Consider the following 23,774-nt stretch of genomic DNA (forward strand, 5'->3'; position numbering starts at 1 on the left):
GGCAAAGGAGGAGCGAATGGGGGGAAATAAATGGGAATTGCTGGAGGAGGGAAAAATCTGCACACTAGGGTGACTGACACAGTGGTGAGGGGAAGAAGCAGACGACCAAAAATCAACAAGGATGGCAAGAGAGGAAGCACACATAGGAGAGCTTGAAACATGAGGGCGACCGAAACAGGGAGCTCGAAGGCGGGTATCTAGCTGGGATAGGGGAAGAACACACAGGTAGAGAGATACAAAACACATGCACTGTCATGAACATCTTAAGCAATAAGAACAAAGTAGCTCCATACACATGAGTAGTGGAAGGATAGAAGCCACAAAAGCAGAAAGACAGCAAAGGGGTTAGGCTCCATGGGAGGAACAAACACAAGATGGAAAAGCTGGGACAAGGGAAGCCACTGAATAATAAGCAAGCAAATTAGAGTGATAATAAAGTTTATGGTAATTAACTGGTAGGCTGTAATCCCTTGATAATTCTTGGAAACAAAAGATAGTTCAGAGGTTAAAAAAATAAATAAATAAAAAGTTGAGTAATAAACCATGAAATTAGAAATGTATTCATACAATAAAGATTTTACATAACAAGGATTAGAAACTTTATTTGCATAAAATTTGAAAGAGTTTTCCATTGAAAATTCCAAGACTCCGATGTTCCTCCACATTACAGCAAATCACAACTAGCTAACACCATTCAAGAACAGCCATGTAGTAGATAAACTTTTACAGTGCAGACACCCTGGTTTGCGACCAGAGCAAAAGTGAAAACATGAAAACAAGTATCTACCTCCCGCATGAGGATTCCTATTTCCTATATATTATCCCTCATGTTTCTCTGATTTAAGAATCTAATTGTTGTGTTCTAATCTCTACCCTCCCTTTTTCTTCGTATTGTTGCTGCTCTATCATCACTTTTCCCCTGAAGAAGCAGAAGTGCCACATTAATTTAAATTTCTCTTGCTGGATTTCTCATTTTTTGATTGGAACTCTCTTTCAACACTTATGAGAATCGAGATTCTAATGTTCTTTTTTTTTAACACAACGTCTTGGTTATATAAATAAAGTTATATTTTCACAGTGTATACCTCAATAGACGATTTTTGACCACAGAACACACTTTTTTTTTCATTATACCTGGAGCAGTGTATCTGGGAATGCATTCTGCATGTCGGGATCCTTTGACGGACAGAATTAAGCCAATTCTCCACCTGTTCCATCAACCATGAAAGTTCTTAGTGAGCCCTGAACAACAAGTTACTTACCTTTGGTAAGGCATTATCTGGTAGAGACAGGATTTAGACGCAGATTCCTTACTTTAGAATCTTCCCCAGGCGTAAGACTGAATCCGGAAACCTTTTTCCCAAGCACACCTTCACGTTGGAAGAGGGCGTTGCGTGACTCCGTACTGACATCGTCGACCGAATGTGACGTCAACGGAGCCCATTTAACCTCCTCTCTGACGTCAGTTTCTTCTGTGACTATTTTCTCACGCTCAAAATGTGGAGCCACATATAGAAACTGTGTGCTAAAATAAAAGGCAACCTTGTGTCACATAGTAACTGAATTCTCAATTCAGGATATGAATGTTCACAACAAAATCTTTAAGACAAAAGAGGACTCAGTTCACAGAGTGGGGAGGATCATTAAAGAATCTGCAGCTAGAGTCTGTCTCTACCAGAAAATGTGTTACCGTAAGTAACTTGTTCATCTGATAGAGACATCTAGCAGCAGATTCCTTACCTCTGTGATTGCTATATATACCTGATAACAGATTGGTGCACTTATCTATTATTGTTTTCATACTTTCTCATATACATCCTAAATTTACCTCATTTTCTCCTTGATATTTATCTATAAATGTCCTCTATCCACACATCCACAGGTAATCTTATCTAATAACTGTTAGCAAGAGCGTTATATATATGGAAAATGTCACTTACCTAGTGTACATCTGTTCGTGGCATGTAGTGCTGCAGATTCACATGCTGTGCATATCTCGCCATCTTGGAGTGTTACAAGTTGTTTTTCTTCAAAGAAGTCTTTTTTCGAGTCACGGGCTCGAGTGACTCCTCCTCTCGGTGATAGTAAGAATAGGCATCGACTCCTTTGTTAGATTGTTTTCCCGCAGAAGGGTGAAGTAAGGAGTGAAAGATTGTGTACGTACAACTATAGATATATGAGAAGTAACTAAGATGTCCATGCAAATATATATATATATATATATATATATATATATATGGAAAATGTCACTTACCCAGTGTACATCTGTTCGTGGCATTAGTCGCTGCAGATTCACATGCTGTGCACATCCCGCCATCTGGTGTTGGGCTCGGAGTGTTACAAGTTGTTTTTCTTCGAAGAAGTCTTTTTTCGAGTCACGAGACCGAGGGACTCCTCCCATTTCGACTCCATTGCGCATGGGCGTCGACTCCATCTTAGATTGTTTTCCCCGCAGAGGGTGAGGTAGGAGTTGTGTATGCTAGTAATAGTGCCCATGCAATGGAGTGAATACGTATGTACATAATGAAGTTTAAAGTAATATATTTACACATTTACAAATGTTCAAGGTCAACTTCTAAACGGCTACAGGCTCCCGGGGAGGCGGGTGGGCGCATGTGAATCTGCAGCGACTAATGCCACAAACAGATGTACACTGGGTAAGTGACATTTTTCGTTCGATGGCATGTGTAGCTGCAGATACACATGCTGTGCATAGACTAGTAAGCAGTTATCTCCCCAAAAGCGGTGGTTCAGCCTGTAGGAGTTGAAGTTGTTTGAAATAATGTTCGTAGTACAGCTTGACCTACTGTTGCTTGTTGTGCCGTTAACACATCTACACAGTAGTGTTTGGTAAATGTATGAGGCGCAGACCATGTTGCTGCCTTACATATTTCGTTCATTGGAATATTTCCTAGAAAGGCCATGGTAGCTCCTTTTTTTCTGGTTGAGTGTGCCTTTGGTGTAATAGGCAGCTCTCTCTTTGCTTTAAGATAGCAGGTTTGAATACACTTAACTATCCATCTAGCAATGCCTTGTTTAGAAATTGGATTCCCTGTATGAGGTTTTTGGAAAGCAATAAATAGTTGTTTTGTTTTTCGAAGTAGTTTTGTTCTGTCAATGTAGTACATTAGTGCTCTTTTGATGTCTAATGTATGCAGTGCTCTTTCAGCTACAGAATCTGGCTGTGGGAAGAACACTGGTAATTCTACCGTTTGATTCAAGTGGAACGGTGAGATCACTTTTGTAAAAATTTTGGATTTGTCCGTAGAACTACTTTATGCTTGTGTATTTGAATAAATGGTTCTTGTATGGTAAATGCTTGAATTTCACTCACTCTTCTTAGAGATGTGATGGCAATCAAAAATGCAACTTTCCATGTTAAGTATTGCATTTCACAAGAGTGCATGGGCTCAAAAGGTGGACCCATGAGTCGTGTTAAGACAATGTTGAGGTTCCATGAAGGAACTGGTGGTGTTCGTGGTGGTATAATTCTCTTTAGGCCTTCCATAAATGCTTTTATGACTGGTATCCTAAATAATGAAGTTGAGTGCGTAATTTGCAGGTAGGCTGAAATTGCGGCCAGATGTATCTTTATTGAAGAGAAAGCTAGCTTTGACTTTTGCAATTGTAGTAAGTATCCTACTATATCTTTGGCAGATGCGTGTAAGGGTTGAATTTGATTATTATGGCAGTAATAAACAAATCTTTTCCACTTATTTGCATAGCAGTGTCTAGTGGTAGGTTTCCTAGCTTGTCTTATGACCTCCATACATTCTTGTGTGAGGTCTAAGTGTCCGAATTCTAGGATTTCAGGAGCCAAATTGCTAGATTCAGCGATGCTGGATTTGGGTGTCTGATCTGTTGTTTGTGTTGTGTTAACAGATCTGGTCTGTTTGGTAGTTTGACATGAGGTACTACTGAGAGGTCTAGTAGTGTTGTGTACCAAGGTTGTCTTGCCCATGTCGGTGCTATTAGTATGAGTTTGAGTTTGTTTTGACTCAATTTGTTTACTAGATATGGAAGGAGTGGGAGAGGGGGAAAAGCGTAAGCAAATATCCCTGACCAGCTCATCCATAACGCATTGCCCTGAGACTGATCTTGTGGGTACCTGGATGCGAAGTTTTGGCATTTTGAGTTTTCCTTTGTTGCAAATAGATCAATTTGTGGTGTTCCCCACATTTGAAAGTAAGTGTTTAGTATTTGGGGGTGAATCTCCCATTCGGGGATCTGTTGGTGATCCCGAGAGAGATTGTCTGCTAACTGGTTCTGAATTCCTGGAATAAATTGTGCTATTAGGCGAATGTGGTTGTGAATCGCCCAATGCCATATTTTCTGTGTTAGGAGACACAACTGTGTCGAGTGTGTGCCTCCCTGTTTGTTTAGGTAATACATTGTTGTCATGTTGTCTGTTTTGACAAGAATGTGTTTGTGTCTTATTATGGGTTGAAATGCTTTGAGCGCTAGAAATACCGCTAACAGTTCTAAGTGATTTATGTGAAACTGTTTTTGCTGTATGTCCCATTGTCCTTGGATGCTGTGTTGATTGAGGTGTGCTCCCCACCCTATCATGGAAGCATCTGTTGTTATTACGTATTGTGGCACTGGGTCTTGGAAAGGCCGCCCTTGGTTTAAATTTATACTGTTCCACCATTGAAGCGAGATGTATGTTTGGCGGTCTATCAACACCAGATCTAGATGCTGACCCTGTGCTTGTGACCATTGTGATGCTAGGCACTGTTGTAAGGGCCGCATGTGCAACCTTGCGTTTGGGACAATGGCTATGCATGAAGACATCATGCCTAGTAGTTTCATCACCAGTTTGACTTGTATCTTTTGATTTGGATACATGGTCTGTATTACATTGTGAAATGTGTGAACTCTTTGTGGACTTGGAGTGGCAATCCCTTTTGCTGTGTTGATTGTTGCTCCTAAGTATTGCTGTGTTTGACACGGCAGAAGGTGTGACTTTGTGTAGTTGATTGAGAAACCTAGTTTGTGGAGGATTTCTATGACATATTTTGTGTGTTGTGAACACCGTCTTAGCGTGTTGGTTTTGATTAACCAATCGTCTAGGTACGGGAACACATGTATTTGCTGCCTTCTGATATGTGCAGCTACTACTGCTAAGCATTTTGTAAACACTCTTGGTGCAGTTGTAATTCCGAATGGCAACACTTTGAATTGGTAATGTATCCCTTGGAATACAAACCTTAGGTACTTTCTGTGTGAAGGATGTATTGGTATATGGAAATATGCATCCTTTAGGTCTAGTGTTGTCATGTAGTCTTGTTGTTTGAGCAGTGGGATTACGTCTTGTAATGTAACCATGTGAAAGTGATCTGATTTGATGTAGGTATTTAATGTTCTGAGATCTAGTATAGGTCTCAGACTCTTGTCTTTTTTGGGTATCAGAAAGTACAGGGAGTAAACTCCTGTGTTTATTTGTTGTTTTGGTACTAACTCTATTGCTGCTTTTTGTAGCAATGCCTGAACTTCTAGTCCTAGAAGATCTATATGTTGTTTTGACATATTGTGTGTTTTCGGTGGGATGTTTGGAGGGAATTTGAGAAATTCTATGCAATAACCATGCTGGATAATTGATAAGACCCAAGTGTCTGTTGTTATTTCCTCCCAATGTTTGTAAAACTTGGTTAGTCTCCCCCCCACAGGTGTTATGTGTTGGGGGTTTGTGACCTTGAAGTCACTGCTTGTTTGGAGGAGTTTTGGGACTTTGGAACTTTCCTCTATTCCTTTGAAATTGTCCCCCTCTATATTGTCCCCGAAAACCTCCCAGCTGATACTGGCTCTGGTAAGTGGGCTTTGTTTGTGAGGTTGTGGCTTCTGTGGTTTGCCCTCGAAACCCCCCTCGAAATTGTGTCTTTCGAAATGTGCCTCTGCTCTGTGGGGAGTAGAGTGCGCCCATGGCTTTGGCCGTGTCAGTGTCTTTCTTAAGTTTTTCAATCGCAGTGTCCACCTCCGGCCCAAACAACTGCTGTCCGTTGAATAGCATATTCAGCACAGCTTGCTGTATCTCTGGTTTAAATCCTGATGTACGCAGCCATGCATCTCTCCTTATTGTTACTGCTGTGTTGACAGTTCTAGCAGCTGTGTCTGCAGCATCCATTGCTGACCGTATCTGATTATTGGAGATACCCTGTCCTTCTTCTACTACTTGCTGCGCTCTTTTTTGGAACTCCTTGGGTAAATGTTCAATAAGGTGTTGCATCTCATCCCAATGGGCCCTATCATATCTGGCTAGCAAAGCTTGCGAATTTGCAATACGCCACTGGTTTGCTGCCTGTGCCGCCACCCTTTTGCCTGCAGCATCGAATTTTCAACTTTCTTTATCTGGAGGTGGTGCATCTCCTGAAGTATGAGAGTTGGCTCTTTTGCGCGCTGCTCCCACTACAACAGAGTCTGGTGTTAGCTGTTGTGTAATGTACACTGGGTCTGTTGGTGGCGGTTTATATTTTTTATCTACTCTTGGAGTAATGGCTCTCCCTTTAACAGGCTCCTCAAACACTTGTTTGGAGTGTTTTAGCATTCCGGGTAGCATAGGAAGACTCTGATATTGGCTGTGTGTGGACGACAGTGTATTAAAAAGAAAGTCGTCTTCAATGGGCTCTGAATGAAGGCTGACATTATGAAATGCCGCTGCTCTTGCCACCACCTGTGCGTAGCCTGTACTATCCTCTGGTGGCGATGGTTTAGCTGGATAGCATTCTGGACTATTATCTGACACTGGTGCGTCATAAAGGTCCCATGCGTCAGGGTCATCTGGACTCATTCCTGTATGAGTTGGGGATTGCATCATTGGTGGAGTGGCTACCGGTGATGGTTGCGGAGAGTGATGTGGGGATGGTGGCGGTGTTACTTGTTTAGCCACCTTTGCGTGTGGCTGTTTGTCCTTGTCTTGGAAGGCAAGCTTGCGTTTCATTTTGACTGGAGGAAGAGTGCTGATCTTCCCTGTATCTTTTTGAATAAAGAGCCGTCTTTGTGTGTGATCTGGCTCTATTGCCTGTAATTCCTGTCCAAATCTATGTGTGTTCATTTGTGTGGACAGTCCTTGTTCCTCAGTGTAGGAACTTGTTTTCGGTTCCGAGGCCGGATATTTCGGTACCGAAATCTTTTCGGCTGCTTTTTTCGGCTCCGACGAAACCTTTTTTACTTTCGGCGTCGTGCTCTATCTGTGCCGACCCGTTTCGGTGCGGCTGTCTCGGTGCCAAATCTTCTCTGAGCCACTATCTCAGGCCCGAGATTGCTGTGTGCCGGTATCTCGACCGGAGTCGTATGACTTCAACACCAGCTCGCCCTTTTCGGTGCCGATGAACGGTCACCTACTTTTCGGGTTAAGCCATGGCCTGTTGGCGGTGGCGTCCCCTGGGCTTTAGCGCTTTTCTCGTGAGTTCTTGGTTTCGACGTCTTACTCACGGTTTTAGGCGTTTCCTCGGGATCGATCTCCTCAGAGTCCGACTCCTGGGTGGAGAATGTTTCTTCCTCCTCCTCGAAACGCTCTTGTCCTGTCGGCGCAGACGCCATTTGCAGTCTTCTTGCTCTTCGGTCCCTGAGTGTCTTCCTGGACCGAAACGCTCGACAGGCCTCACAAGTATCCTCCTTGTGTTCTGGTGACAAACACAAGTTACAGACCAGATGTTGATCTGTATATGGATACTTGTTATGGCATTTTGGACAGAAGCGGAATGGGGTCCGTTCCATCAGCCTTGAAGAGACACGTGGCCGGGCCGACCAGGCCCCGACCGGGATGGAAAAAAACCCCGAAGGGCCACCGGAGCTCTTCTTAATTCGGTGTCGATCTGTTGTAACTAACCCGATACCGAACGCAAACAATACTGACGATTTTTCCGAGATTCTAACTAACTTTCTGACCCGAAACGAAAAGGAACACGTCCGAACCCGATGGCGGAAAAAAAACAATCTAAGATGGAGTCGACATCCATGCGCAATGGAGTCGAAATGGGAGGAGTCCCTCGGTCTTGTGACTCGAAAAAAGACTTCTTTGAAGAAAAACAACTTGTAACACTCCGAGCCCAACACCAGATGGCGGGATGTGCACAGCATGTGTATCTGCAGCTACACATGCCATCGAACACATATATATATATATATATATATATATATATATATATATATATATATATATATATATATATATATATATTCATATGTACAAATGAATACTACAATGACTACAGGCTCCCTTGGAGGGAGGGTGGGCGCATGTGAATCTGCAGCACTACATGCCACCAACAGATGTACACTAGGTAAGTGATATTTTCCGTTCGATGGTATGTGTAGCTGCAGATACACATGCTGTGCATAGACTAAAAAGCAGTTCTCCTCCCAAATAAGCAGTGGTTAGCCTGTAGGAGTTGAGGTGGTTTGAAATAGTGTTTTTAGCACTGCTTGTCTAACATTGGCTTGTTGTCTACATAAAACATCCACACAGTACTGCTTTGTGAATGTATGTGGTGTGGTCCATGTGGCAGCTTTGCATATATATATGCCATTGATATATTTCCTAAGAATGCCATAGAGGCACCTATTTTCCTAGTGGAATGCACTTTTGGAGTTAATAGTTGCCTTTTTGCCTTAAGATAACATGTTTGAATATATCTCACAAACCATCTAGCTAATTCGTGTTTTGAAATGGGATTACCTTGATGTGGTTGTTGGAAAGCAACAAAAAGCTGATTAGTTTTCCTCAAATCTTTTGGTCTGTCTACGTAATACATTAGAGCTCTTTTAAGGTCAAGAGTGTGTAGAGCTTTTTCAGCAGTAGACTCTGGCTGTGGAAAAAAGACTGGCAATTCCACTGAATGATTAATGTGAAAAGGTGAAACCACTTTAGGTAAGAATTTTGGGTTTGTCCTAAGTACTACTTTGTGTTTGTGTACTTGGAAGAACGGTTCTTCTAGAGTAAATGCTTCAATTTCACTTACTCTTCTTAATTAAGTAATTGCTACTAAGAAAGCAACCTTCCATGTGAGAAACTGAATAGCACAAGAGTGCATGGGTTCGAATGGTGGGCCCATTAGTCTTGTGAGTACAATATTAAGATTCCATGCAGGAACTGGTGGAGTTCTGGGTGGAATAATGCGTTTAAGTCCTTCCATAAATGCTTTTAGGCCAGGAACTCTAAAGAGAGAAGTATGTTGTATGGTTTGTAGGTACGCTGATATGGCTGTTAAATACATTTTAACAGAGGGAAAAGTAAGGTTTGCTTTTTGTAAATAAAGCAAATAGCACACAATACCTTGTACTGATGCTTTAAGTGGATCTATATTTTTTAGGTTGGCAGTAGTATACAAACCGTTTCCACTTATTTGCATAGCATTGTCTTGTTGTTGGTTTACGTGCTTGTTTTAGAACGTTCATACATTCTAATGGAAGCTGTTAATATCCAAACTCAATGACTTCAGGAGCCAAATCGCTAAGTTGAGTACACTGGGACTGGGATGACTGATTTGACCTTTGTTCTGAGTTAACAGATCTAGTCTGTTTGGAAGTTTGTGATGGGGCATTACTGACAGATCCAGGAGTGTTGTGTACCAGTGTTGGCGTGCACACGTGGGAGCTATGAGTATCATGGTGAGAGAGGTGTGCTGCATTTTGTTGACCAGAAATGGAATTAACGGGAGAGTGGGAAAAGCATAAGCAAATATCCCTGACCAATTGATCCATAGAGCACTGCCCTTGGACTGAGTGTGGGTGTCTGGATGCGAAGTTTTGGCATTGTGCGTTTTCGCTTGTTGCGAAAAGGTCTATGTTTGGTATTGTCTACATTTGAAAGTAATATTGAAGTACCTGTGGGGAATCTCCCACTTGTGTATTTGTTGCTGCGTCCTGCTTAGAAGGTCTGCTAGCTGGTTGTGTATTCTTGGGATATATTCCGCTAGTAAGTGAATCAGATTGTGAATTGCCCATTTCCATATTGTTTGAGCTAGAAGGGACAATTGGGATGAATGTGTCCCCCCTTGTTTTTTCAGATAATACAGTGTTATCATGTTGTCTGTTCTTAAGTTTGGAGGTCTAACACTAGATCCTGTAACTGACCCTGTGCCTGAGACCATTGTTGTGAGAGACACTGTGGCAGTGGTCTCATGTTTAGTCCTGCATGTGGTACTATTGCTATACATGATGCCATCATTCCCAATAGTTTCATGATAAATTGTATTCTGTAAATCTGATTGACCTGGATTTGTGATTATGAGGTATTGAAAAGCATGTTTCCTTTGTGGATTTGGGTAGTTTAATGCTGTTTGAGTATTGAGAATTGCACCTATATGAGGTTGAATTTGTGCTGGCTGAAGATGAGATTTCTGGTAATTGATTGTGAACCCTAATGTGTGTAGGGTATCTATTGTGTATTGTGTGTGTTGTTGACACTGTAGTATGTTGCTGGATTTTATTAACCAGATAAGATAAGAGAAGGCATGTATGTGGTGTCTTCTGAGGTGAGCTGCTACTACAGCTGGACATTTTGTGAAAACTCTTGGAGCTGTTGTTATCCCGAAGGGTAGTACTTTGAATTGGTAGTGGTTGCCTGATATTACAAACCTTAACGACTTGCGGTGAGCTGGATGTATGGGAATGTGGAAGTAGGCATCCTTTAGATCTAACGCGGGCATGGATTTGTGTTTCTGTAGTAGGGGAATGACGTCCTGTAGAGTAATCATGTGAAAATGTTCTGACAGGATATATAGATTTAGAGGTCTGAGATCTAGAATGGGTCTGAGAGTACCATCCTTTTTTGGCATAAGGAAGTATAGCGAGTATACTCCTGTCCCTTGCTGTGAGATGGGAACCATTTCTATTGCCCCTTTTAGTAATAGAGATTTTAGTGGAACAGTGTGTTCTGCAGAGAGTCTGTGAGAACGAGGCGGAATATTTGTTGTAGTACAGATGAGTTCTAGGCAATAACCATTGCGGATAATTGAAAGTACCCACTGATCTGTGGTGATGTTTTGCCTTTGAAACAGGAATTGTTGAAGTCTTCTTCCCACAGGAGACATACGGGATTGTGGGATGTTTGGGAAGTCATTGTTTTGTGGGTGTGGTAGCACTCTTTGAGGCTGGAAATTTTCCTCTGGCTCTGAAGATCTATCCTCTGTATGAACCTCTAAATGACTCTCTTGAATAATACTGCTGTGTCTGTTTTGGATGGGAGGTCGAAACTTCTGCAGTTTGGGAATTAAAACCTCTCCTAAACTGTTGTTTCCGAAAGGAACCCTGAAATGTGTGGTATAAAGGGCTCCCATGGCTTTTGCAATATCGGAATCCTTTCTGTGTTTCCCAATGGTAGTGTCTACTTCTGGTCTGAAGAGATGTTGTTAATCAAATGGCATATTAAGCACTGCCTGTTGTATTTCAGGTTTATAAACAGAAGACTTTAGCCCTCTGCATGTCTTCGAATTGTAATGCTAGTATTAATACTTCTAGCTGAAGTGTCAGCTGCATCTAGAACAGACCTAATCTGGTTATTTGTAATAGCCTGCCCCTCTTCTACGATTCGCTGTGTGCTCTTTTGCTGTTCCTTGGGTAGGTATTGCAAGAATTCTTGCATTTCATCCCAATGTGCCCTGTCATATCTTGCCAACCGGGCCTGGGAATTAGCAATACACCATTGGTTGGCTGCTTGTGTTGCATCCTTCCTTTTCCCAGCAGCATCGAATTTTATACTTTCTTTGTCAGGGAGTGGGGAATCCCCTGAAGACTGACTATTTGCCCGTTTCCTAGCTGCACTGACCACAATGGAATCTGGTGGCAGTTGTTGTGTAATGTAGACTAGGTCTGTTGGTGCAGGCTTATATGTTTTGTCAATTCTTGGAGTTAGAACCGTAGCTTTAACTGGTTCTTTGAATATGTCGTCTGCCTGCCTAAGCATGCCAGGAAGCACTGGTAAGCACTGGTAGTATTTATGGGCAGAGGATAGTGTATTAAAAAGAAAATTGTCTTCCAAAGGTTCTGCATGCATTTGGACCCCATGGTATGCAGCTGCCCTAGATATAACTTGGGTATAAACCGTACTATCCTCTAGTGGTGATGGTTTAGTAGGGTACAGATCAGGCTCATTGGATGGTATAAGGTCTGAATCATACATGTCCTATGGGTCCACAGTGTCCCCCTGTGAATAAGTATGGGAGTGTGATGATGACGGTAGTGGTGGTGAGGTATTAGGTGGTTGTGAGAAAGAAAGCTGTGGTGAATGTGGTGGAGAAAGCTGGAGAGGTGATGGCTTTTCTTTTCATTTGAAAATTTTTGGTAGTGGAGCAGTATCAAGAGTCTTTTGGAATGCTAGCTTTCTTTTAGTCTGTGGAGGTGGAGAAGTAATAATTTTCCCAGTCTCTTTGTGGATTTATATCCTTCTCTGCTTACTGTCCATAACCTTCAAAATTGGTTGAATGTCAGATTCCTCTATTTGATGTTCAGAGGTTGTTTTTGTGCCCCTAGAGGATTGTTCAATGGATATTTGGGGCATATGTTTCAATCGTCTTAAAAGTCCTGTCTCTTCTGTATATAAGAATGTTTTCGGCTCTGAAGCGGTTCTGAGGTGTTTAGGTCCCGAAGATATTAACCGAGGTTTCGGCTCCGAAACCGGATGCATTAATTTCGGATACGAAGATTGTAGGCGTTGGCTCGGTTCGGAGGTTGAGCTTCTTATTTTCTTGCTCGACCCAGAGACCAAAACAGGCGTGGCCTGTTGATGGGGTGTTTTGGCCTTTTTTGGTGCCGAACCCAAAGGCCGGTCGCTGATTACTTTCTTTCGGGTGGAACCATGGCTTGACAGCAGTGATGCACCCAAGGACTTGCTTGATTTTTTGAAAGTGGGAGCAGGGGCAGGTGTACTCACATAATGTGCAGCTGTGATTGGCTGGCTGTCGTCTTCTGATCCTTGTTTGGAGTCTGTGCCTGATCCTCCTCTAAAGTGTCGGTATATTTCGACGCCATCTCGAGTCTTCTTGCACTTCGATTACGTAGTGTCTTTTTCGATCGAAACGAATGGCAAGCTTCACAATCTTCCTCATGATGTTCAGGAGAAAGGCAAAAATTACAGACCAAGTGCTGGTCGGTATAAGGGAATTTACTGTGGCATTGAGGACAGAATCGGAATGGAGTCCGATCCATCAGGCTATGGTGCGGCAGGCCCCAAAAGGCTAAGAAGGGTGCAAGCAACCGAAAGGTCGTTTTCTTGATCCCAATGGTACTATTGGATCGATTTCAGATGTAAAAGCATTAGAAAACAATACTGACGGTATGAGAAAGTGAATATAAAGTTTCTGAATCGAAAGTCTAGGAGCGAGAGGGAACATGTCCAAACAAAGGAGTCGATGCCCAGACGAACTATCACCGAGAGGAGGACTCACTCGATTACGTGACTCGAAAAAAGACTTCTTTGAAGAAAAACTTGTAACACTCTGAGCCCAGCACTAGATGGCGGGATATGCACAGCATGTGTATCTGCAGCTACACATGCCATCAAATATATATATATATATATTATATATATGAATATATATTACTGCCTTAAAAGTAGCATAACATCATAAGATTGAACAAGGTAATACGTTTGAAAAAGAAACCTTGATAACCTAATTGAAACCAAGGTTAGTACGTGACCCCACTATATGAATGGTGACCCTACTACAGGTATTCTAGAAAAGGTCTCCCATCCTAAACCACAGAAATTAAGGGATTCAATAATAAAAAGAATCTAACTGATTTTATATATTCCATCTATGGACAATACTCCGTAAAGTCAATACTCAGTAAAGTGTGAAGATTCAGTTGAACAATGACGATATTGACAAAATTCCGCACTTTGAGACCCTCACAGGTGTTTTTCTGCGCTTTACAAATACTGGATTTATTTGTTACCTAGAAGAGCAAAGATTCTTTAATATAGTAATAAAAGTCTTCAACAAAAAATAGAAGTTATGAGGCAAACATCATGTACAAACATATGTGAACATCTCTATGGAGAAGAAGGATAAGTTACTTACCTGTAAATCCTAGTTCTCTTCTCCTAGACCTTCACCTTCACCTTCACCTAGACTATGAGGCAGGCACACAATACAAAGAGAGTGTGGGTCTGACTGGGCCTTCTTCTTCCCACAAGAAGGGCATTTGACAAAAAGGGAAGGCATTTTTCTGTCAGGAAAAAACTGCCAAACTCAGACAAAGATGTTATCTGTCGAGTGAAACAGGAAAAAACGCTGTTTTAAAGGATTTTTCTGAGAAAAACTCAGAAAAACTGAGAGCTCAATGCTCCAGGATCCTCTCAGAAGAAGCCGGAAAAAAGAACTGACCTAACTGTGAACCAACTGGCACCTTTCCTTCACCCTTGAGGCATGGTGGGATACTGGAGGTGCTCAGGGTCTTAAAGGCACGGTGCCAAAGTTTTTATGGTTCTCCTGTGTTAACCTGCATGCAGCCTATTGGCTAAGAATGCTCCATTGTTTTTCAATGTAGTTTTTTCTCTTTTTTTTCTAGTGATTACTACTGCTTATTTCCCTAAGCCAGGTTTTGGGGGCTTGGGTAGATATTTATTCTCTAGTGTAATTTTATAATGAAAGAAAAAAAAACTTCATAGAAATAAAGCATTTTAGCCAGTTTATGATTATAGCCTGCATTGCTGTTTTACACAAGTATATATGAGTTTAGTATGAAAGATATGTCTACTAAAAATGCTATATATATTTTTTCATGCATATTTCATACTTTATATGTGTGTATTTTATACATGCTCCGGGGTCCCCGCACAAGGGCGGGAATATTCAATGTTTATGACTATTGATGAGGATCCCCTGGAAGAGAAAAGGTACACCATTAGAGGGAAATTTCCTTCAGAAAAGCAGAAAATGTTAAGTAACAAGGCAAAAACACCACAACGACCTCTGAAGAGTCAAGAATATTAAGCACTCTTCACAATAGAGTGAATAGCCCTAAAAAAGCATGACATAATCCTAGGAAAATGAAACCATAATGTTCGAAGAACATGTATAAACCAAGAAAGGTCTACTTTAAGGTGTAGAATAGCAACCAAACTGTAAAGCTATATGACAGAAGCTTAAGAACAGAAACATATTGGGGGTGAAAGACCGCGGCGGACATTCTGGCTTTCCCACTGGGCTGGCGGGCGACCGCCGAAAGTCCGCCCGCCAGCCCAGCGGGAAACACCCTTCCCACGAGGAAGCCGGCTCAGAATGGAGCCGGCGGAGTGGGAAGGTGCGACGGGTGTAGTTGCACCCATCGCGAATTTCAGTGTCTGCAAAGCAGACACTGAAATTCTTTGTGGGGCCCTGTTACGGGGGCCCCTGCAGTGCCCATGCCATTTGCATGGGCACTGCAGGGGCCCCCAGGGGCCCCACGACACCCCATACCGCCATCCTGTTCATGGCGGGTGAACCGCCAGGAACAGGATGGCGGTATGGGCTGTCAGAATCCCCATGGCGGCGCAGCAAGCTGCGCCGCCATGGCGGATTCCCATGGGCAGCGGAAAGTCGGCGGTACACCGCCGGCTTTCCGCTTCTGGCCGCGGCTGTACCGCCGCGGTCAGAATGTAGAAAAAACAGACGTGGCAGGTAGGGACCAATTAAAAAATGAATTATATAAGAACAGACCTGTATTCTGTTATTATTGAGTTTATTATTTTCTCCAAATTCATTTCATTTCAATCAAATACTTCAAAGAGCGAAAAAGGAATAATGGTGACACAAAACAAATACGTATCTAACAAAAATAACATTACAACAAATGATACTTAACAACATACACATAATAAACCCACCCTAGGATTTATCACATTAAGACACATCTTGAACTGATGCCCTCTAAATTTGAATAGTAGTCACTGTTTTAACTTCACATGTCAGAATGCCCGGCGGAGCACCGCCAGCCTGTTAGCGGTGCTACCGCCGACCTCCGCCATGGCGGTAATTACCGCCAGGGTCAGAATGACCCCCATTGTGTCTTAAGGCTCACAAGAGAATAACCTTCTGGTGCACAATATACTAAAACTAGGAAAAGTAGAGAACTTTTACCATCAATGATAAGTAATGTCAAGCATCACTCAAACATAAGGGTAAAAATAGGACCCATTTAAACAAATAATTAAGGTTACAATCAACCTTCTTTGAAAAAACAAGAAGGAATTTTGAGGCAGGCATCTTCAATGGAGTATAATCCCAATAATGGAATATCATTACGGTGATGGACGTCACACAATATCCATAGAGATAAAAGAGACACTTCTACATACTATGATTAATAAGAGGTGTGTTTCAACACACTCCCTTCTCAGAAGGTAAATGATACACTGAGACGCTCCTGGATCTGCCACTATCAACACTTCCCTATAAGGGATACCAAGTCCCATAAATTTGAAAAAATAACACTGTACAGAGGGGAGAATTCTGTATCCTCAAATTGAGGGACCAATAGTTCACAAGCTAAGCTATACTGGGGGAGAGGGGGGTAGTAGTATATATATATATATGGAAAATGTAAATTACCCAGTGTAAATCTGTTCGTGGTATGTTGTGCTGCAGATTCACATCTTATGCATATTGATTTCGACATCTAGTGTTGGGCTCGGAGTGTTACAAGTTGTTTTTCTTCGAAGAAGTCTTTTGGAGTCACAGGATCGAGTGACTCCACCTCTTCTGTCCATTGCGCATGGTAATCGACGCCATTGTTAGATTGTTTTCCCGCAGAGGGTAAAGGAAGGAGTGATAGAGTATATAAGTGAAAAAAGAGATGTCCATGTAAATGTATATACATATGTACAAATGTGTTAACTTAAACGACTACAGGCTTTTAGGGAGGAGGGGAGGGTGCATGTGAATCTGCAGAACAACATGCCACGAACAGATGTACACTGGGTAAGTGACATTTTCCATTCAATGGCATGTGTAGCTGCAGATACACATGCTATGCATAGACAACAAAGCAGTTTGTCCTCCCAAAATAGTGGTGGCTAGCCTGTAGGAGTTGAAGTTGTTTGAAATAATGTTCTTAGAACAGCTTGTCCTACTGTGGCTTATTGTTGTGATAATACATCCACACAGTAGTGTTTAGTGAATGTATGAGGTGTTCACCATGTAGCTTGCTTTACATATTTCAGCAATTGGTATATTTCCTAAAAAAACATTGTTGCACTTGTCTTTCGTGTAGAATGTGCTTTAGGGGTGATTAAAAGTTGTCTTTTTGCTCTGATGTAGCATGTTTGTAGGCACCTTACAACCCATCTTGCTAAACCTTGTTTTGATATAGGATTGCCTATATATTGTTGTTGGAAAGCTACAAAAAGTTGTTTTGTCTTTCTAAATTGTTTAGTTCTGTCTACGTAGTACATTAGAGCTCTTTTGAGGTCTATTGTATGTAGAGCTCTTTCTGCCACAGAATCTGACTGTGGGAAGAATACTGGCAGTTCCACTGTTTGATATGAAAAGGTGAGACTACTTTTGGGAGAAATTTTTGATTTGTTCTTAGTACAACTTTGTGTTTGTGTACTTGGAAGAAACGTTCCTCAAGTTTAAAAGCTTGTATTTCACTTACTCTTCTGAAAGAAGTAATTGCTACTAAGAAGGCAACTTTCCATGTTCGAAATTTAATTTGGCAAGAGTGCATGGATTTAAAAGGTTGTCCCATAAGTCTTGTAAGCACTATATTTAGATTCCAAGATGGAACTGGTGGTGTTCTTGGTGGAATGATGCGTTTTAAGCCTTCCATGAAAGATTTAATGACAGGAACTCTAAATAAAGAGCTATGGTGAATAGTTTGTAAATATGCAGATATTGAATTAAGGTGTATTTTTATTGAGGAAAATGCTAAATTAGATTTTTGCAAATTAAGTAAATAGCATACAATATCTTGCATTGATGCTATGAGAGGATCTATGTTTTTAGATTGACAATAATAGACAAATCTTTTCCATTTGTTTGCGTAGCACTGTCTAGTAGTGGGTTTTCGTGCTCGTTTAATAACTTCCATACTTTCTGATGGGAGTTTTAAATATCCAAATTCTATGACTTCAGGAGCCAAATCGCTAGATTTAGAGCATTGGGGTTTGGATGTCTGATTTGACCTTTGTTTTGTGTTAACAGATCTAGTCTGCATGGGAGTTTGGAGTGCTGTACTACAGATAAATCTAGTAGTGTTGTGTACCACGGCTGACGTGCCCATGTTGATGCTATGAATATCATGGTGAGTAAAGTTTGACGCAACTTGTTGACCAGAAACGTAAGGAGAGGAAGAGGGGGGGAAAAGCGTAAGTAAATATCCCTGACCAATTGATCCATAGAGCATTGCCTTTGGATAGGGGATGTGGGTGTCAGGATGCGAAGTTTTGGCATTTTGAATTTTCGCTTGTTGCGAATACATCTATGTTTGGTGTTCCCCACTTTTGAAAGTACCTTTGAAGTACTTGAGGATGTATCTCCCATTTGTGTGTTTGTTGGTGATTTCTGCTGAGGATATCTGCCAACTGATTGTCTATCCCTGGAATGTACTGGGATAATGGATGAATTTGATTGTGAATTGCCCATTTCCAAATGTTTTGGGTTAGAAGGGACAGTTGGGATGAATGTGTCCCTCCCTCTTTGTTGAGATAGTACATGGTTGTCATGTTGTGTGTCTTTATAAGAACATTCTTCTGTGTGAAAAGGGGTTGAAAGGCTTTGAGTGCTAGAAACACAGCTAATAACTCTAAGTGGTTTATGTGTAGCTGTTTCTGTTTGACATCCCATTGCCCTTGAATATTGTGATTGTTTAGGTGAGCTCCCCAACCAATCATTGATGCATCTGTTGTAATTATGGTTTGAGGCACAGGGTCTTGAAATGACCGCCCTGTGATTAAATTGATGCGATTCCACCTTGAAGTTGACCGTGTGCCTGTGACCACTGTTGTTCAAGGCACTGTTGTAAGGGCCTCGTGTTTAATCTTGCATGTGAACTATTGCAATGCAAGATGCCATCATTCTTAGGATTTTCATGACAAATCTTACAGTGTATTGTTGATTTGGTTGTATAAGTGGAATGAGATTTTGGAAAGCTTGTATCCTTTGTGTATTTGGATATGCTAGATCTAGTTGAGTATTTAGGATGGCACCTAAACCTAAATACGGTTGTACTTGTGCTGGTTGAAGGTATGACTTTTGGTAGTTTATAGAAAAACCTAGGGTATGCAGGGTTTCTATTACATAACGTGTATGATTTTGGCATTGTGTACGACTGCTTGATTTATTAGCCAATCGTCTAGATATTGAAAGACATGGATATGTTGTCTTCTTAGTTAGGCTACTACTGCTAAGCACTTTGTGAATACCCTTGGAGCTATTGTGATGCCGAATGGTAACACTTTGAATTGGTAGTGTTTTCCTTGTATTACAAATCTGAGGCATTTTCTGTGAGCTGGATGGATGGGTATGTGGAAATACGCATCTTTGAGATCCAAGGCTGTCATAAATCTTGTTTTTGAGGCAGTGCGATAACATCTTGAAAAGTAACCATATGGAAATGTTCTGATAGGATGTAGAAATTTAGTGGCCTGAGGTCTAATATTGGCCTAAGGGTGCCATCTTTCTTGGGAATTAGAAAGTATAGTGAATAAACTCCTGTTCCTCGTTGAGACTGTGGAACTAACTCTATTGCTTGTTTGAGTAGTAGAGATTGAACCTCTTGCTGTGACAGAACTCTATGTTCTGGGGTTAACTTGTGATACCTTGGTGGAATATTTGGAGGAGTGTTTATCAATTCTAGACAATAGCCATTGCGGATAACTGGTAACAGCCAGTTGTCTGTGGTGATATTTTGCCAATGTGTGTGGAATTGCTGTAGTCTTCCCCCCACAGGAGATTTGTGAAGTGGAAGGGAGTGAGGGAAGTTACTGTTTTGGCTGTGTTGCAGGCTGTTTAGAGGTTTGGAATTTACATCTATTTCTAGAGTATTGTCCTCTATATGTGCCTCTAAACCCACCTTGCTGATACTGGGTTTGGTAAGTTGGTTTTGCTTGCGAAGTTGATGCCTCTGAAGGCTGTGGTCTGAAACCTCCTCGAAACTGAGGCTTACGAAATTACCCTCTATATAGTGTAGAATTAAGTGCACCCATTGCCTTGGCTGTTTTGGAGTCTTTTAGTAGTTTTTCTATTGTTATATCTACTTGTGACCCGAAAAGATGTTTCTTTTCAAAGTGCATGTTTAACACAGCCTTTTGTATTTCTGGTTTAAAACCAGAGGAGCGCAGCCATGCATGTCTACGAACAGTAACTGCGGTGTTCACACTCCTTGAAGCGGTATCAGCTGCAGACCTTATTTGGTTGTTACTAATAGCTTGCCCTTCCTCTACAAACTGTTGCGCCCTCTTCTGGTGCTCTTTTGGGAGATGCTGTATGATATCCTGCATCTCATCCCAATGGGCTCTATCGTAACGAGCTAGTAGTGCCTGGGAATTAGGTATTCTCCACTGGTTTGCTGCTTGGGACGCAGCTCTCTTTCCTGCAGCATCAAATTTTCTCCGTATCAGGAAGGGGTGCATCTCTAGAGGACTGGCTTTTTGCCCTTTTTCTTGCAGCACTAACCACGAATGAATCGGGTGGCACCTTATGGGTGATGTAATCAGGGTCAGAAAGTGGGGGTTTATACTTTTTCTCTATTCTAGGCGTTATTATTCTTGCTTTCACAGGCTCATTTAAAATTTGGTATGCATGCTTTACCATGCCTGGTAGCACTGGGAGGCATTGGTACCTAGAATGGGTTCAGGATAATGTATTAAACAACAAAATCTTCCTCTAGAGGTTCTGTGTGCATTGTAACCCCATGATTTGCTTTGTTTTGCTTTGCAGCCCTAGCTATAACCTGATTATATACTTTAGTATCTTTAGGTGGAGATGGTTTATTGGGGTAGGTGTCTGGGTCATTGCTTGGGATGGGATCAGGGTGGTAAAGGTCCCATGGATCGACAGTGGCTTGTTGTGAGACAAAAGAATGCGTTGGAGAATGCATTGGTGTAGGACTTGCTTGAGGAGAGGTAGGCAGGTGCGGAGAATGAGGAGGAGAAGACTGAGGAGGTGCTAGCTTCTCTTTTTGTTTTGGCACGTTAGCTGGGGGCTGTGCAGTGTCCAGTTCCTCCTGAAATGCCAGCTTTCTCTTTGTTTTTAAAGGAGGTGCTGTGATGACTCTCCCTGTTTCTTTATGGATGTGTATCCTAGACTGTCACTCATCCATAATTTGAAGGTTTGGTTCAATTTCTGTCTCTTCCCCAGAGGTTTTATGGCTTTCACGCAGACTTTTGAAAAGTCCTTGTTCCTCTGTATAACCTGCCTTTTTCGATTCCGAAGTCTGATGTTTTTTCGGGATCGAAAATGATGAGGAAGGTCTCGGCTCCAAAACAGTTTTTCTAATTTTCGACTCTGAAAATTGTTGTTGTCTACTGGAGTCTGAAATGGAACTTTTAATAGTCTGTCGACTCCGAATTTGTCGGAGGCGTAGCCTTTTTCGATGCCGAACCAGAGGGTCGGTCACCAACAGTCTTTTTTTCGGGCTGAGCCATGGCCTTCCGGCAGTGGCGTACCCAAGCCCTTCTGTTGTGGGGGTGCAGGGGCAGACGTACTCACCTGCTGGCCGGCTGTGATGGGTCTGTCTTCCTTGGATTCCTGCTCCGACTCTGTGTCTCGGATAGAGACTGCTGTCTGTATTTGTTCCTCTTCTGTAACGTCGAAATGTTCTCCGCTCTTCAACGCCATTTCCAGCCTTCTTGCTCTTCGGTCCCTGAGTCTTTTTCGATCAGAACGATCAACAGGCCTTGTAGTTTTCCTCCAGATGGTCTGGAGAAAGGCAGAGATTGCAAACCAGATGTTGGTCTGTGTATGGGTACTTAGCGTGGCACAGAGGGCAGAATCGGAATGGCATCCGATCCATGAGGCTCTCCACGCGGTCGGCCCGAATAGGCCTGAGTTGGGCGCATGCGCCCCGAATGGCGAACAAAGTTGTTTTCCGACAATACTGAAGTTTCGATGGAAGATGAATAACGCAATCTATACAATACCAACAAAAAGGAAGGTTTTGAAAAGATTTCCAAATCGAAATCTCTGAGTGAGAGAAAACATGTCCGAACCCGACGGCGGAAAGAAAACAATCTAACAATGGAGTCGATGACCATGCGCAATGGAACTGAAGAGGAGGAGTCACTCGATCCTGTGACTCTAAAAGACTTCTTCTAAGAAAAACAACTTGTAACACTCCGAGCCCAACACTAGATGTCGGAATCAATATGCATAGCATGTGTATCTGCAGCTACACATGCCATCAAACATATATATATATATATTCACTCAGAGTCTGGAACGCAGAAGCTGTATCACAGCGGTCCCGGACGGGTTCTGGAAAACCCATAAATATGCACAATTTCTCCTCTTCATTCAAGGACGGCCAGGACACCTCCAAAGTGCTGTAATTTCATCTAAAATATATTTGGAAGAAATGAATCGCCCCTCCAATGCGTTTCGGCCATCCGTGACCAAGGCTATGGCCGAAACGCGTTTCACCAAGCACACAAAAATCAAAAATATACTCCACCTAAAGTAAGGTACATACCAAGGAGGTAGCATCCCTTGCGCCCAAGCTCTTCTTCAGAGCAAAGAAAACTAAGACCTGTAATGAAAAACAGCTGAAGAGCTGTCATCCACAAGCCTGAAGTGGAACTCTACCTTTTCTGCACCACCTACTGTAGAACAGGGAAACAAAGCAACAGTGCACCCGCATAATGCTGGCAAAACACCACTAATAAAGTTCCCTGGATGCGGCAGGCATGAAAACCCCCCACTGGGTTCTAAGGCAATATACCCCGAAAGGAGGGCAAAACAAAAATCAACAATAACTTGTCACTGACAGTATAAGAACAAATAATTCCTGCATTAGGCAGCAACACCCCATCTGTTGCTATCATTATGTGGAACAGGCACAGGAAAGAAAAACCTCACTTGCACTGCCCAACCATGGCTCATCTGTGAGAAAAGGCAATTAGAAACGTCGCCCATACAAACAAGTATGGGAGGAACTAGCTAGGCAGAGTGTAGAGAGGAACATAGCTAGTTTGCTGTTCCACCATGCACCATCAAAAGGCATGTCAATCAAAGTGGCTTGACCAGCCTCTGAAAATCCAGAGGTATGTAACGAGGCATGATGATGTAGTGCCACTGAAGAGGCCATGGCCCAATCCACAGAGTCAGTAGTATCCGTATTACAATGAATGAGTAATTAAGCAGCCTGCTGGACATCTCGGATCAAAGGGGGAAGATCATTCCGGGTGTCATCTGGCAGAGATGGCAAGATGCATTCCAACGAGTCCCACAATGAATGAGAAAAATGTCCAAGATGTATTAAGAGAGAGTCTGGTCTTCTGGAATCTCTGTCAGATGGAACATGCAGGAGAGAGTCGATATCACGTGATGCAGAAACAACCCGCACCACCAAACCACGAGACGTAGGTTGTTGTAGAAGGCAATCCAGATCCCCAGGGGCTGGTCGGTGCCAGTGAGATATTGCCCGATCAACAGGGATCCCTGTATCAGGCTTAGTCCAAGCCCCTAACAAAATGTCATGTAGGGCTTCACGGTAAGGCAGTACTGGGTCAACCCCGGTATGATGGAGGACACCAACCAGAGGATCAGTAGCCAATTCCACAGAGGGAAGTGTTAGATCCAAAACTTCAACAACTCTCTTTAGCATGTCAGCTAGAAAAGAACTCGCCTCTGTAG

The 23,774-nt window shown here is 42.3% G+C and overlaps 1 protein-coding gene across 2 annotated transcripts in view; it reads right to left on the reverse strand.

The window, feature by feature from the left end:
• The window catches only part of HTT (huntingtin), a 1,416,422-nt gene that overhangs the window by 851,617 nt on the left and 541,031 nt on the right, over positions 1-23,774 (reverse strand). The window lies entirely within an intron of this gene.

The sequence above is a fragment of the Pleurodeles waltl genome, chromosome 1_2 (genome assembly GCF_031143425.1).
Source record: "Pleurodeles waltl isolate 20211129_DDA chromosome 1_2, aPleWal1.hap1.20221129, whole genome shotgun sequence".
Taxonomy (NCBI): Eukaryota; Metazoa; Chordata; class Amphibia; order Caudata; family Salamandridae; genus Pleurodeles; species Pleurodeles waltl.